General features: G+C 42.5%; 2 protein-coding genes and 9 non-coding genes across 11 annotated transcripts in view; 2 read left to right on the top strand and 9 right to left on the bottom strand.

Annotated features, from left to right (window-relative positions):
* Positions 1–13,862, top strand: part of LOC108183924 (uncharacterized) — a 667,181-nt gene that overhangs the window by 89,468 nt on the left and 563,851 nt on the right. The gene's annotated exons all lie outside the window — the stretch shown is intronic.
* LOC101887036 (uncharacterized) overlaps positions 1–13,862 on the top strand; it is a 491,406-nt gene that overhangs the window by 395,955 nt on the left and 81,589 nt on the right. The window lies entirely within an intron of this gene.
* On the bottom strand, positions 4,851–4,922 carry trnap-ugg (transfer RNA proline (anticodon UGG)). Its single transcript has one exon. It is a non-coding gene; the product is annotated as a tRNA-Pro (tRNA).
* trnap-cgg (transfer RNA proline (anticodon CGG)) lies at positions 5,958–6,029 on the bottom strand. Its single transcript has one exon. It is a non-coding gene; the product is annotated as a tRNA-Pro (tRNA).
* trnap-agg (transfer RNA proline (anticodon AGG)) lies at positions 6,440–6,511 on the bottom strand. The gene has a single exon. It is a non-coding gene; the product is annotated as a tRNA-Pro (tRNA).
* Positions 7,941–8,012, bottom strand: trnap-ugg (transfer RNA proline (anticodon UGG)). Its single transcript has one exon. It is a non-coding gene; the product is annotated as a tRNA-Pro (tRNA).
* Positions 9,952–10,023, bottom strand: trnap-ugg (transfer RNA proline (anticodon UGG)). The gene has a single exon. It is a non-coding gene; the product is annotated as a tRNA-Pro (tRNA).
* Positions 10,903–10,974, bottom strand: trnap-agg (transfer RNA proline (anticodon AGG)). The gene has a single exon. It is a non-coding gene; the product is annotated as a tRNA-Pro (tRNA).
* Positions 11,743–11,814, bottom strand: trnap-agg (transfer RNA proline (anticodon AGG)). Its single transcript has one exon. It is a non-coding gene; the product is annotated as a tRNA-Pro (tRNA).
* trnap-cgg (transfer RNA proline (anticodon CGG)) lies at positions 12,848–12,919 on the bottom strand. Its single transcript has one exon. It is a non-coding gene; the product is annotated as a tRNA-Pro (tRNA).
* Positions 13,219–13,290, bottom strand: trnap-agg (transfer RNA proline (anticodon AGG)). The gene has a single exon. It is a non-coding gene; the product is annotated as a tRNA-Pro (tRNA).

Genomic DNA, 13,862 nt, shown 5'->3' with positions numbered 1-13,862 from the left:
TTTAAAACAGCTCAATTAAGTCATCGGCTTCATTGTAGAGTACCCCTAGTATCTGAGCCTGCACTGCGCAATGAAATTAAAAAGCAGAACAGGATGGACAGATGTCAAAAATGTTGGAAATGCACCACTCCTAAGTCAGTGAAGAAAAAGGGCAAAGCTTGCAACGCTGGTGGGACTTGAACTCAAAACCTTTAAATGACTCAGTTCACAGCCAAGAAGTCCAATGCGCTATCCATTATCTTAGATTAAATGATTTCCATTTTCCGAGCTGACAGATGGTTTGGATGTAATGAAACTGGATATTCCAAAAAACAATTAACACATGATTAAGGGTAGATTAAATAAAAATAAAATAATGCATTTTTTGCTTTGATCTTGAACAGAGGTCAGGTTACCGGTCAGGTTTGAGACATGATCATCCAGACTCTAAAAGACCACGTCCGTCTTGTCAGCATTTTCTGCATCCTGACATGCTGGTTTTTGTTGTGTATTTATTTCTTTTTCGATTTTTGTTATCGGGCAAATGTCTCTTACAATTAATTTTTGTGGCGCTGTATCTTAGCTGGTCAAAATGCCTTGTAAACAGGAGATCCTGGGCTCAAATCCCAGTAGCGCCTTAGTTCAGGTGGTGCGTGTGCTTTTTTTATAGAGATTAACGAAATTAATTATAAAACTGTATAGCTTTGAGGCATAATGGATAGTGCGACAAAATGAGTTACATTTAAGAGCTCATCTGATTCACAACTAGTTGACTGCACACCCATGTTTTTAAGTTGTTTATCTCCCCCTCCATATTCTCCATTCCTCAAACCTATTGAGGATTTTTTTCCTGCCTGGAGATGAAAAGTGTATGACCGAAATCCAAACACATGTATACCCCTTCTCCAAGCTATAGCAGTTGATGCTTTTCGTGGCTGGATTTGCCATGCAAGGTGACATTTGCCCCACTGCTTGGCCACACCAATACAGAAAAGAGAATGCAGTATAGCTGTTTTTTTATTTATTTATTTTTTTACTGTAACTGTATTTAGTAAATACTTCTGTTGATGGTATATGTAGACCACATTTTCTGCAACTTTGTGTTGGTTGGGATGAACACTGTGTACGCTGTTTTTGTGAGGAAAATACAGTAAAATATATTTGGTATTTGTTTGTTTTGTATTAAAACAATTTTCGAAAAATTTTACAATGCACTTCTGTAGGTCTATGTACTGTCTGTAGTAAGTGTAACACTGAACAGAAGAAGGCTTACAGAAAGTCATTATAATGAATAGAGAAGAAGTGGTCATAGTGTTTTACATTAAGCACAGTAGTGTTCAACTGATCTTATGAATATCTATTAATGTGATGGCTTGTGTGTGTCATTTGAAAACAAAATACCTTTTTGAGAAGAAATCACATTGTTTTGAACTTATAATTTCATTTTGCAGAAGAGTTGAAGAGTTTTGCCCAATGTGTGTGTGTTTTGTGATTTGTGTGTAGAGTTCTGACAATATGAGACATGCTTTCAGAAAATGTGTGTAAACAACTGGAAAAAACTGTAAACAACCTCTTTGGTTGTCATTTTAAGACCTCCAGGAACAAGTTTGGTGACCCCTGGCTTAAAAGCATAGTTCTCTCAGACAGCAACTTTACAGGGCAACACTATATGCTGAATGGCTCAACCGAAATTTTAACCTGTTATTTCTCACGGAATGAACGAGAATCATACTCCTAGACAAGCAAGCCACTATGCAAAGTAATGTTTTGTGGCGACACTATATGCTGGCAAACTGGAATTCTTCGAAAGACATTTTTATGAAAGACATAATGTGCTGTAAAACGCAGGACACCTGCAAGGTCTCATCCGGTATTTGAACCTGGGACCTCTCACACCCGAAGCGAGAATCACACCCCTAGACCATTGAGCCACTAAAGTGCTAGAATTTCACATGGCGTCAGAAGCATCAAATAGTCAGAAATCTTTCTCTAAACGGAATCAAGGGCACCCTAAGCGAGATTCATACTCCTACACCAACAAACCACAAAAGCTTGAATATTTCACAAGACTTCAGAAGCAACATATGGTCAGAAATCCTTATCTAACAAACATTGAAGCAGGGCTTTTGCTTCATTTGGACCCAGGACTTCTACAATGGTTCGTCCAGGATTTGAAAACAGGACCTCTCGCACCTTATGCGAGAATCAAGCGCGTAGACCAACAAGCTACTGCAAAACAGCCACTTTACATGGCAATACTATCTGCTGACAAACTGGAATTCTTCAAAAGACATTTTTACGAAAGACATAATGCCCTGTAAAACACTAGACAACTGCAACGGCTCGTCTGGAATATGAACACAGGACCTCTCGCACCCCAAGCAAGAATCATGCCCCTATACCAACGAGCCACTGCAAAACAGCAACTTTAGATGGCAACACTATCTGCTGACCAACCGGCATTCTCAGAAAAAAGGCCTCTGTGTAGGCCACAACGACCTTACAAAACAAAAGACAACTGTAAGGGTTCAACTGAAATTTGAACCTAGATTTCTCATGGCATGAACGAGAATCATACTCCTAGACCAGCAAGCCACTATGCAAGAAATATTTATGTAGCAACACTATCTGCTGACAAATTGGAATTCTTTGAAAGACGTTTTTACGAAAGACATAATGCCCTGTAAAACACAGGACACCTGCAAGTGCTCGTCCAGGAATTGAACCTGAGACCATTCGCAACCGAAGCGAGAATCATACCCATAGACCAACAAGCCACTAAATTGGGAGAATTTCACAAGGTGTCAGATAGTCAGAAATCTTTCTCTAACGAATCAAGGGCACCCTAAGTGAGAATCATACCCCTAGACCAACAAGCCACTGCAAAACAGCAACTTTATATGGCAACACTATCTGCTGACAAACTGGCATTCTCAGAAAAAAGGCCTCTGTGTAAGCCACAACGACCTTACAAAACAGCAGACAAGTGTAAGGGCTCAACCGAAATTTGAATCTGGGATTTTTCATTGCATGAACGAAAATCATACTCCTAGACCAGCAAGCCACTATGCAAAGGAATGTTTTATGTGGCGACACTATCTGCTGACAAACTGGAATTCTTCGAAAGACATTTTTATGAAAGACATAATGTCCTGTAAAACTCAGGGCACCTGCAAGGGCTAATCCAGTAATTGAACCCGGGTCTTCTCGCAACCGAAGCGAGAATCATACCCATAGACCAACGAGCCACTAAATTAAGAGGATTTCACATGGCGTCAGAAGCATCAGATAGTCAGAAATCTTTCTCTATCTAATCAAGGGCACCCTAAGCGAGAATCATACGCCTAGACCAACGAGCCACAAAAGCATGATTTTTTCACAAGACATTAGAAGCAACAGATGGACCAGAAATCCTTATCTAACAAACATTAAAGCAGGGCTTTTGCTTCATTTGGACCTAGGACTTCTGCAAGGGTTTGTCCAGGATTTGAAGCCGGACCTCTCGCACCTTAAAATGAGAATCATACCCCCAAACCAACTAGCTACTGTAACAGCCACTTTATATGGCAAAACTATCTACTGACAAACCGGCATTCTCAGAAAAAAGGCCTTTATGTAAGCCACAAAGCCCTTACAAAACAGCAGACAACTGTAAGGGCTCAACCGAAATTTGAATCTGGGATTTCTCACGGCATGAACGAGAATCATACTCCTTGACAACCAAGCCACTATGCAAAGGAATGTTTTATGTGCCGACACTATCTGCTGACAAACTGGAATTCTTCGAAAAACGTTTTTTATGAAAGCCATAATGCCCTGCGAAACAAAAGAGAAACTGTAGGGACTCCTTTGGGATTTGAAACCAGGACTTTTCACACTCTAAGCGAGAATCATACCCCTAGAACAACGAGCTACATAAGCTTGACTATTTCACAAGACATCAGAAGGAACAAATGGTCAGAAATCCTTATCTAACAAACATTGAAGCAGGGCTTTTGCTTCATTTGGACCCAGGACTTCTACAATGGCTCGTCCAGGATTTGAAAATGGGACCTCTCGCACCTTATGCCAAGTCAAGCCCCTAGACCAATGAGCTACTGTAAAACTGCCACTTTACATGGCAATACTATCTGCTGACAAACTGGAATTCTTCGAAAGACATTTTTACGAAAGATATAATGCCCTGTAAAACATTGGACACCTGCAACGGCTCATCCAAGGTTTGACCACAGGACCTCTCGCACCCGAAGCAAGAATCATACCCCTAGACCAACGTGCCACTGCAAAACAGTAACTATATATGGCAACACTATCAGCTGACAAACTGGAATTCTTCGAAAGACATTTTAATGAAAGTCATAGTGCCCTGTAAAACACATGACAGCTGCAAGGGCTCGTTCGGGATTTAACCCAGGACCTCTCACACCCGAAGCGAGAATAATACCCCTAGACCAACGAGCCATTAAATTGAGAGAATTTCACATGGCGTCAGAAGCATTAGATTGTCAGAAATCTTTGTCAAATGAATCAAGGGCACCCTAAGCGAGAATCATACCCCTAGACCAACAAGCCACTGCAGAACAGTAACTTTATATGGCAACACTATCAGCTGACGAACTGGCATTCTCAGAAAAAAGGCCTCTGTGTAAGCCACAACGCCCTTACATAACAGCAGACAACTGTAAGGGCTCAACCGAAATTTGAATCTGGGATTTCTCACGGCATGAACGAGAATAATAGTCTTAGACAACCAAACCACTATGCAAAGGAATGTTTTATGCGCCGACACTATCTGCTGACAAACTGGAATTCTTCGAAAAATGTTTGTTATGAAAGCCATAATGCCCTGTAAAACAACAAAATAACTGCAAGGGCACGTCCGGGATTTGAACCCGGGACCTCTCGCACCCTAAGCGAGAATCATACCCCTAGACCAACGAGCCACAAAAGCTTGAATATTTCACAAGACATCTGAAGCAACAGATGGTCAGAAATCCTTATCTAACAAACTTTGAAGAAGGGCTTTTGCTTCATTTGGACCCAGGACTTCTGCAATGGTTCGTCCAGGATTTGAAAACGGGACCACTAGCACCTTATGCGAGAATCAAGCCCGTAGACCAACGAGCAACTGCAAAACAGCCACTTTACATGGCAACACTATCTGCTGACAAACCGGCATTCTCAGAAAAAAGGCCTCTGTGTAAGCCACAACGCCCTTACAAAACAAAAGACAACTGTAAGGGTTCAACTGAAATTTGAACCTAGGATTTCTCATGGCATGAACGAGAATCAAACTCCTAGAACAGCAAGCCACTATGCAAGAAATATTTTATGTGGCGACACTATCTGCTGACAAACTGGAATTCTTCGAAAAACGTTTTTTATGAAAGCCATAATGCCCTGTAAAACTACAGAATAACTGCAAGAACTTGTCTGGGATTTAAACCCGGGACCTCTCACACCCTAAGCGAGATTCATACCCCTAGACCAACGAGCCACAAAAGTTTGAATATTTCACAAGACATCAGAGACAACAGATGGTCAGAAATCCTTATCTAACAAACATTGAAGCAGGGCTTTTGCTTCATTTGGACCCGGGACTTCTGCAATGGTTCGTCCAGGATTTGAAAACGGGAGCTCTCGCACCTTATGCGAGAATTATGCCCGTAGACCAACGAGCAACTGCAAAACAGCCACTTTACATGGCAACACTATCTGCTGACAAACCGGCATTCTCAGAAAAAAGGCCTCGGTGTAAGCCACAACGCCCTTACAAAACAAAAGACAACTGTAAGGGTTCAACTGAAATTTGAACCTAGGATTTCTCATGGCATGAACGAGAATCAAACTCCTAGACCAGCAAGCCACTATGCAAAGGAATGTTTTATGTGGCGACACTATCTGCTGACAAACTGGATTTCTTCGAAAGACATTTTAATGAAAGACATAGTGCCCTGTAAAACACATAACACCTGTAAGGGCTCGTCCGGGATTTGAACCCGGGACCTGTCACACCCGAAGCGAGAATCATACCCCTAGACCAACGAGCCACTAAGTTGAATTCATTTCACATGATGTCAGAAGCATCAGATAGTCAGAAAACTTTCTCTAACGAATCAAGGGCACCCTAAGCGAGAATCATACCCCTAGACCAACGAGCCACTGCAAAACGGTAACTTTATATGGCAACACTATCAGCTGACGAACTGGCATTCTCAGAAAAAAGGCCTCTGTGTAAGCCACAACGCCCTTACAAAACAGCGGACAACTGTAAGGGCTCAACCGAAATTTGAATCTGGGATTTCTCACGGCATGAACGAGAATCATAGTCCTAGACAACCAAACCACTATGCAAAGGAATGCTTTATGTGCCGACACTATCTGCTGACAAACTGGAATTCTTCGAAAAACGTTTTTTATGAAAGCCATAATGCCCTGTAAAACAAAAGAATAACTGCAAGGGCTCGTCCAGGATTTGAACCCGGGACCTCTCGCACCCTAAGCGAGAATCATACCCCTAGACCAACGAGCCACAAAAGCTTGATTATTTTACAAGACATCAGAAGGAACAGATGGTCAGAAATCCTTATCTAACAAACTTTGAAGAAGGGCTTTTGCTTCATTTGGACCCGGGACTTCTGCAATGGTTCGTCCAGGATTTGAAAACGAGACCTCTCGCATCTTAAGCGAGAATCATGCCCGTAGACCAACGAGCAACTGCAAAACAGCCACTTTACATGGCAACACTATCTGCTGACAAACCGGCATTCTCAGAAAAAAGGCCTCTGTGTAAGCCACAACGCCCTTACAAAACAAAAGACAACTGTAAGGGTTCAACTGAAATTTGAACCTAGGATTTCTCATGGCATGAACGAGAATCAAACTCCTAGAACAGCAAGCCACTATGCAAGAAATATTTTATGTGGCGACACTATCTGCTGACAAATTGGAAATCTTTGAAAGACGTTTTTCCGAAAGACATAATGCCCTGTAAAACACAGTACACCTGCAAGGGCTAATCCAGGAACTGAACCCGGGTCCTCTCGCAACCGAAGCGAGAATCATACCCATAGACCAATGAGCCACTAAATTGAGATAATTTCACAAGACGTCAGATGGTCAGAAATCTTTCTCTAACGAATCAAGGGCACCCTAAGTGAGAATCATACCCCTAGACCACCGAGCCACTGCAAAACAGCAACTTTATATGGCAACACTATCTGCTGACAAACTGGCATTCTCAGAAAAAAGGCCTCTGTGTAAGCCACAACAACCTTACAAAACAGCAGACAAGTGTAAGGGCTCAACCGAAATCTGAATCTGGGATTTCTCATTGCATGAACGAAAATCATACGCCTAGACCAGCAAGCCACTATGCAAAGGAATGTTTTATGTGGCGACACTATCTGCTGACAAACTGGAATTCTTCGAAAGACATTTTAATGAAAGTCATAGTGCCCTGTAAAACACATGATACCTGCAAGGGCTCGTCCGGGATATGAACTCGGGACCTCTCTCAACCAAAGCGAGAATCATACCCCTAGGCCAACGAGCCACTACATTGATAAAACTTCACATGGCGTCAGAACCATCAGATAGTCAGAAAACTTTCTCTAACAAATCAATGGCACCCTAAGCGAGAATCATACCCCTAAACCAACTAGCTACTGTAACAGCCACTTTACATGGCAAAACTATCTGCTGATGAACTGGCATTCTCAGAAAAAAGGCCTCTGTGTAAGCCCGTAGACCTTACAAAACAGCAGACAAATGTAAGGGCTCAACCGAAATTTGAATCCGGGATTTCTCATTGCATGAACGAAAATCATACTCCTAGACCAGCAAGCCACTATGCAAAGTAATGTTTTATGTGGCGACACTATCTGCTGACAAACTGGAATTCTTCGAAAGACATTTTAATGAAAGCCATAATGCCCTGTAAAACAACAAAATAACTGCAAGGGCTCGTCCGGGATTTGAACCCGGGACCCCTCACACCCAAAGCGAGAATCATACCCCTAGACCAACGAGCCACTACTGTGATAAAATTTCACATGGCGTCAGAAGCATCAGATAGTCAGAAAACTTTCTCTGACGAATCAAGGGCACCCTAAGCCAGAATCATACCCCTAGACCAACGAGCCACTGCAAAACAGTAACTTTACATGGCAACACTATCTGCTGACAAACCGGCATTCTCAGAAAAAGGCCTCTGTGTAAGCCACAACGCCCTTACAAAACAAAAGACAACTGTAAGGGTTCAACTGAAATTTGAACCTAGGATTTCTCATAGCATGAACGAGAATCATACTCCTAGACCAGCAAGCCACTATGCAAGAAATATTTTATGTGGCGACACTATCTGCTGACAAATTGGAATTCTTTGAAAGACGTTTTTACGAAAGATATAATGCCCTGTAAAACACAGTACACCTGCAAGGGCTCATCCGAGAATTGAACCCGGGTCCTCTCGCAATCGAAGCGAGAATCATACAGATAGACCAATGAACCACTAAATTGAGAGAATTTCACAAGGCGTCAGATAGTCAGAAATCTTTCTCTAACGAATCAAGGGCACCCTAAGTGAGAATCATACCCCTAGACGACCGAGCCACTGCAAAACAGCAACTTTATATGGCAACACTATCTGCTGACGAACTGGCATTCTCAAAAAAAAGGCCTCTGTGTAAGCCACAACGACCTTACAAAACAGCAGACAACTGTAAGGGCTCAACCGAAATTTGAATCTGGGATTTTTCATTGCATGAACGAAAATCATACTCCTAGACCAGCAAGCCACTATGCAAAGGAATGTTTTATGTGGCGACACTATCTGCTGACAAACTGGAATTCTTCGAAAAATGTTTTTTATGAAAGCCATAATGCCCTGTAAAACAACAAAATAACTGCAAGGGCTCGTCCAGGATTTGAACCCGGGACCTCTCACACCCTAAACGAGAATCATACCCCTAGACCAACGAGCCACAAAAGCTTGAATATTTCACAAGACATCTGAAGCAACAGATGGTCAGAAATCCTTATCTAACAAACATTGAAGCAGGGCTTTTGCTTCATTTGGACCCAGGACTTCTGCAATGGTTCGTCCAGGATTTGAAAACGGGACCTCTCGCACCTTATGCGAGAATCAAGCCTGTAGACCAACGAGCAACTGCAAAACAGCCACTTTACATGGCAACACTATCTGCTGACAAACCGGCATTCTCAGAAAAAAGGCCTCTGTGTAAGCCACAACGCCCTTACAAAACAAAAGACAACTGTAAGGGTTCAACTGAAATTTGAACCTAGGATTTCTCATGGCATGAACGAGAATCAAACTCCTAGAACAGCAAGCCACTATGCAAGAAATATTTTATGTGGCGACACTATCTGCTGACAAACTGGAATTCTTCGAAAGACATTTTAATGAAAGACATAGTGCCCTGTAAAACAACAGAATAACTGCAAGAACTCGTCTGGGATTTAAACCCGGGACCTCTCACACCCTAAGCGAGATTCATACCCCTAGACCAACGAGCCACTGCAAAACAGTAACTTTATATGGCAACCACTACATTGATAAAACTTCACATGGCGTCAGAACCATCAGATAGTCAGAAAACTTTCTCTAACGAATCAATGGCACCTTAAGCGAGAATCATACCCCTAAACCAACTAGCTACTGTAACAGCCACTTTACATGGCAAAACTATCTGCTGATGAACTGGCATTCTCAGAAAAAAGGCCTCTGTGTAAGCCCGTAGACCTTACAAAACAGCAGAAAAATGTAAGGGCTCAACCGAAATTTGAATCTGGGATTTCTCATTGCATGAACAAAAATCATACTCCTAGACCAGCAAGCCACTATGCAAAGAAATGTTTTATGTGGCGACACTATCTGCTGACAAACTGGAATTCTTCGAAAGACATTTTAATGAAAGTCATAGTGCCCTGTAAAACACATGACACCTGCAAGGGCTCGTCCGGGATTTGAACCCAGGACCTCTCACACCCAAAGCGAGAATCATACCCCTAGACCAACGAGCCACTACTAAGATAAAAGTTCACATGGCGTCAGAAGCATCAGATAGTCAGAAAACTTTCTCGGACGAATCAAGGGCACCCTAAGCCAGAATCATACCCCTAGACCAACGAGCCACTGCAAAACAGTAACTTTACATGGCAACACTATCTGCTGACAAACCGGCATTCTCAGAAAAAGGCCTCTGTGTAAGCCACAACGCCCTTACAAAACAAAAGACAACTGTAAGGGTTCAACTGAAATTTGAACCTAGGATTTCTCATGGCATGAACGAGAATCATACTCCTAGACCAGCAAGCCACTATGCAAGAAATATTTTATGTGGCGACACTATCTGCTGACAAATTGGAATTCTTTGAAAGACGTTTTTACGAAAGATATAATGCCCTGTAAAACACAGTACACCAGCAAGGGCTCATCCGAGAATTGAACCCGGGTCCTCTCGCAATCGAAGCGAGAATCATTCAGATAGACCAATGAACCACTAAATTGAGAGAATTTCACAAGGCGTCAGATAGTCAGAAATCTTTCCCTAACGAATCAAGGGCACCCTAAGTGAGAATCATACCCCTAGACGACCGAGCCACTGCAAAACAGCAACTTTATATGGCAACACTATCTGCTGACGAACTGGCATTCTCAAAAAAAAGGCCTCTGTGTAAGCCACAACGACCTTACAAAATAGCAGACAACTGTAAGGGCTCAACCGAAATTTGAATCTGGGATTTTTCATTGCATGAACGAAAATCATACTCCTAGACCAGCAAGCCACTATGCAAAGGAATGTTTTATGTGGCGACACTATCTGCTGACAAACTGGAATTCTTCAAAAAATGTTTTTTATGAAAGCCATAATGCCCTGCAAAACAACAAAATAACTGCAAGGGCTCGTCCAGGATTTGAACCCGGGACCTCTCGCACCCTAAGCGAGAATCATACCCCTAGACCAACGAGCCACTGCAAAACAGTAACTTTACATGGCAACACTATCTGCTGACAAACCGGCATTCTCAGAAAAAGGCCTCTGTGTAAGCCACAACGCCCTTACAAAACAAAAGACAACTGTAAGGGTTCAACTGAAATTTGAACCTAGGATTTCTCATGGCATGAACGAGAATCATACTCCTAGACCAGCAAGCCACTATGCAAGAAATATTTTATGTGGCGACACTATCTGCTGACAAATTGGAATTCTTTGAAAGACGTTTTTACGAAAGATATAATGCCCTGTAAAACACAGTACACCTGCAAGGGCTCATCCGAGAATTGAACCCGGGTCCTCTCGCAATCGAAGCGAGAATCATTCAGATAGACCAATGAACCACTAAATTGAGAGAATTTCACAAGGCGTCAGATAGTCAGAAATCTTTCCCTAACGAATCAAGGGCACCCTAAGTGAGAATCATACCCCTAGACGACCGAGCCACTGCAAAACAGCAACTTTATATGGCAACACTATCTGCTGACGAACTGGCATTCTCAAAAAAAAGGCCTCTGTGTAAGCCACAACGACCTTACAAAATAGCAGACAACTGTAAGGGCTCAACCGAAATTTGAATCTGGGATTTTTCATTGCATGAACGAAAATCATACTCCTAGACCAGCAAGCCACTATGCAAAGGAATGTTTTATGTGGCGACACTATCTGCTGACAAACTGGAATTCTTCGAAAAATGTTTTTTATGAAAGCCATAATGCCCTGCAAAACAACAAAATAACTGCAAGGGCTCGTCCAGGATTTGAACCCAGGACCTCTCGCACCCTAAGCGAGAATCATACCCCTAGACCAACGAGCCACAAAGCTTGAATATTTCACAAGACATCTGAAGCAACAGATGGTCAGAAATCCTTATCTAACAAACATTGAAGCAGGGCTTTTGCTTCATTTGGACCCAGGACTTCTGCAATGGTTCGTCCAGGATTTGAAAACGGGACCTCTCGCACCTTATGCGAGAATCAAGCCTGTAGACCAACGAGCAACTGCAAAACAGCCACTTTACATGGCAACACTATCTGCTGACAAACCGGCATTCTCAGAAAAAAGGCCTCTGTGTAAGCCACAACGCCCTTACAAAACAAAAGACAACTGTAAGGGTTCAACTGAAATTTGAACCTAGGATTTCTCATGGCATGAACGAGAATCAAACTCCTAGAACAGCAAGCCACTATGCAAGAAATATTTTATGTGGCGACACTATCTGCTGACAAACTGGAATTCTTCGAAAGACATTTTAATGAAAGACATAGTGCCCTGTAAAACAACAGAATAACTGCAAGAACTCGTCTGGGATTTAAACCCGAGACCTCTCACACCCTAAGCGAGATTCATACCCCTAGACCAACGAGCCACAAAAGTTTGAATATTTCACAAGACATCAGAAGCAACAGATGGTCAGAAATCCTTATCTAACAAACATTGAAGCAGGGCTTTTGCTTCATTTGGACCCGGGACTTCTGCAATGGTTCGTCCAGGATTTGAAAACGGGAGCTCTCGCACCTTATGCGAGAATTATGCCCGTAGACCAACGAGCAACTGCAAAACAGCCACTTTACATGGCAACACTATCTGCTGACAAACCGGCATTCTCAGAAAAAAGGCCTCTGTGTAAGCCACAACGCCCTTACAAAACAAAAGACAACTGTAAGGGTTCAACTGAAATTTGAACCTAGGATTTCTCATGGCATGAACGAGAATCAAACTCCTAGACCAGCAAGCCACTATGCAAAGGATTGTTTTATGTGGCGACACTATCTGCTGACAAACTGGAATTCTTCGAAAGACATTTTAATGAAAGACATAGTGCCCTGTAAAACACATAACACCTGTAAGGGCTCGTCCGGGATTTGAACCCGGGACCTCTCACACCCGAAGCGAGAATCATACACCTAGACCAACGAGCCACTGCAAAACAGTAACTTTATATGTCAACACTATCAGCTGACGAACAGGCATTCTCAGAAAAAAGGCCTCTGTGTAAGCCACAACGCCCTTACAAAACAGCAGACAACTGTAAGGGCTCAACCGAAATTTGTATCTGGGATTTCTCACGGCATGAACGAGAATCATAGTCCTAGACAACCAAACCACTATGCAAAGGAATGCTTTATGTGCCGACACTATCTGCTGACAAACTGGAATTCTTCGACAAACATTTTTTATGAAAGCCATAATGCCCTGTAAAACAAAAGAATAACTGCAAGGGCTCGTCCGGGATCTGAACCCGGGACCTCTCGCACCCTAAGCGAGAATCATACCCCTAGACCAACGAGCCAGAAAAGCTTGAATATTTTACAAGACAGCTGAAGCAACAGATGGTCAGAAATCCTTATCTAACAAACATTGAAGCAGGGCTTTTGCTTCATTTGGACCCGGGACTTCTGCAATGGTTCGTCCAGGATTTGAAAACGAGACCTCTCGCATCTTAAGCGAGAATCATGCCCGTAGACCAACGAGCAACTGCAAAACAGCCTCTTTACATGGCAACACTATCTGCTGACAAACCGGCATTCTCAGAAAAAAGGCCTCTGTGTAAGCCACAACGCCCTTACAAAACAAAAGACAACTGTAAGGGTTCAACTGAAATTTGAACCTAGGATTTCTCATGACATGAACGAGAATCAAACTCCTAGAACAGCAAGCCACTATGCAAGAAATATTTTATGTGGCGACACTATCTGCTGACAAATTGGAAATCTTTGAAAGACGTTTTTCCGAAAGACATAATGCCCTGTAAAACACAGTACACCTGCAAGGGCTAATCCAGGAACTGAACCCGGGTCCTCTCGCAACCGAAGCGAGAATCATACCCATAGACCAATGAGCCACTAAATTGAGAGAATTTCA

The sequence above is a fragment of the Danio rerio genome, chromosome 4 (genome assembly GCF_049306965.1).
Source record: "Danio rerio strain Tuebingen ecotype United States chromosome 4, GRCz12tu, whole genome shotgun sequence".
In the NCBI taxonomy this organism is placed as follows: Eukaryota; Metazoa; Chordata; class Actinopteri; order Cypriniformes; family Danionidae; genus Danio; species Danio rerio.
The sequence above is the reverse complement of the archived record's forward strand: the minus strand, read 5'-3'. Positions and strand labels throughout refer to the sequence as shown.